The sequence below is a fragment of the Macrotis lagotis genome, chromosome 1 (genome assembly GCF_037893015.1).
Source record: "Macrotis lagotis isolate mMagLag1 chromosome 1, bilby.v1.9.chrom.fasta, whole genome shotgun sequence".
Taxonomy (NCBI): domain Eukaryota; kingdom Metazoa; phylum Chordata; class Mammalia; order Peramelemorphia; family Peramelidae; genus Macrotis; species Macrotis lagotis.
In genome coordinates this window covers 451,286,083-451,288,406 of record NC_133658.1, presented here as the reverse complement: position 1 = coordinate 451,288,406, position 2,324 = coordinate 451,286,083, and the positions used below count along the sequence as shown (strand labels likewise).

The window sequence follows — 2,324 nt, the reverse complement described above, 5'->3', positions numbered from 1 at the left end:
TCTTCCTTGTAAGCCACATTTATGTGGCTTATTTCCCCCATTTTCACCCTTCCTTTCCCCTTCTCTTCAAGTGCATTCCCTTTTTTGTAAATTTAAGGCAATGCAGTTTATATGACTTGTCCGAGGTCACATAGCTAGGCAATTATTAAGTGTCTGAGGCTGGATTTGAATTCAAGTCCTCCTGATTTCAGGGCCGGTGCTCTATCTACTGCACCACCTAGCTACCCCCAGGCACATTCCTTTTTTTCATCCTTTGATTTTTCTTTTGAGATCATCTCAACATAATAGAATTATGCCAGGCTATCTGTCTTAATAAAAGACCTTTGTTGATGATAAAATCATGAGAGGCTGGGCCGGCTAGGTGGCGCAGTGGATAGAGCAGCGGCCTTGGAGTCAGGAGTACCTGGGTTCAAATCTGACCTCAGACACTTAATAATTACCTAGCTGTGTGGCCTTGGGCAAGCCACTTAGAACCCATTGCCTTGAAAAATCTAAAAAAAAAAAAAAGAAAAGAAAGAAAGAAAATCTTCTAAAATCATGAGAGGCTTTAATCTTCCCATATTATAATGTAAACACTTTAACCCTGTTAAGCCCCTTCTGATTTCACATTCAATTTACCTTTTTATTTTTCACTTGAATCTTATGTTTGAAATGTCAAATTTTTTACTTTTCCTTAGGAATATTTGAAAATCCTCTATTTCAAAAAATGCCCATTTTTCTCCCTTTAGAATTTTACCCAGTTTTCCTAGGTAAACTTTTCTTGGTTGAATCCTAATTCCTTTGCTTTCTGAAATTTTATATTGCAAGTTCTCTGTTTTTTTTTTTTTTTGGTTTTTTTTTAGGGAAGCTTCTAAATGTAGTGTGATTTTTGACTGTGACTCTTTAGTATTTGATTTCTTTTTCTGTCTGCTCTCCTGTTCTGTACTCTGTAAGTTCCTGACCCAGGTCTGGGTTCCATAGACTGCTGTTAAATTTAGTTACTATTAGTCCTCTGGAAGGTTCTGTAGATTATGGGGTTACTTAACTTCTGCCTCACATGTGATTTTAGTCTTCTGCCCTGGCTTATTTATGTGAGGTTACTCAGAGCTGCCTAGCTATATTCCTAGAACTTGCCAATTTGACCCCATTTCTGCTCTCAGTTCTAGAGTTCTCTTCCTCTGATATTTCTGCTTTGGTGTAGTCCATTTATTGTCCTGGGCTCAAGGATGCTCCCCACCACAGCTGCTGCCTGTGATCCAGGCCAAACCTTCCCTTTCCTCCCTCAGTGTCTGCAGATCTTACACTCTCATTTCCTAAGCTTTCCTAGCCTGGGAAAATGGCTCATTTTCACTTTTTCTTGGCTTTTTTTGCTGAAAGAATAGTTTGAGTGTTTATTTAACACAAATAAAAATGTACAAAATGTTTTCTTCATTTTTTTTCTCTCAGACTAGCATTTGGATTGGTGATCTTAATCACTAGCTGAGTTGCTCTCTCAACAATGACTTTGCAAGTCTTAGAGGAAACATTGTTTGCCATCTCACTTGCACATCAGGAGCACTTCAAGCTCTTTGACCTTGTGCACCCAAAACTTCATGAATCCTCTTGGTAATATGTCTTTTGTCTTCTTATTGCTTCCATAGCCATTATTGGGCATCAAGATCTGGCCCTCGAATTATCTTTGCTCTCTCTTGTCAATGCCTCTTGATTTACACCAGTTTCTCTTGATCTTGACATATTGGTGTGAATGGTGTCCGATTATTTCCTGGTCCTTTTCTTGGCAATCTTGGGCTTCACATAGGGTCTGAGGGCAGGCATGATGCCAATGAAGATAAGGTGATCCCTTCCACTGTAAGCACTGAGGGAAAAGCAAGAAAAGGATAGATTTCTTGGCTTTCTTATTCATAGTTCAGCCTGATACATTTTCTTTTTTTTTTAATCAGGCTAGAAATGCATCTTTTTTATTTTCAATTTTTTTCTATAGAATTTTATGTTCTTTTTTTTAATTTATTTTTTATTCTCATTTTGTACAAATTTTTTTTACATTAATAAAATATTCTTGTTTACAAGTAAACAAAATACCCCTCCTCCCCCATGAATATAGATAGACTTGTTTGGGCAAAAAAAGTAAACGGGAGAGAAAAAAATTAAAATAAAAAAATAATAATAGTAATAATTGTAGGTATGGCCAGGTGGTGCAATGGACGAAGCAACAGCCCTGGAGCGACGAGCACCCGAGTCCACATCCAGCCTCGTAAACCCAACAATCACCCAGCTGTATGACATACAAGCCACCCGATCCCCACTGCCCTGCAAAAAACAAAAAAAAGAAAGAAAGAAAACCCCAA

At 37.9% G+C, this 2,324-nt stretch overlaps 1 pseudogene; it reads right to left on the bottom strand.

Moving 5' to 3' along the window:
* Positions 1-1,407: 1,407 nt before the first annotated feature.
* On the bottom strand, positions 1,408-1,794 carry LOC141519194 (large ribosomal subunit protein eL32 pseudogene; annotated as a pseudogene).
* Positions 1,795-2,324: the final 530 nt, after the last annotated feature.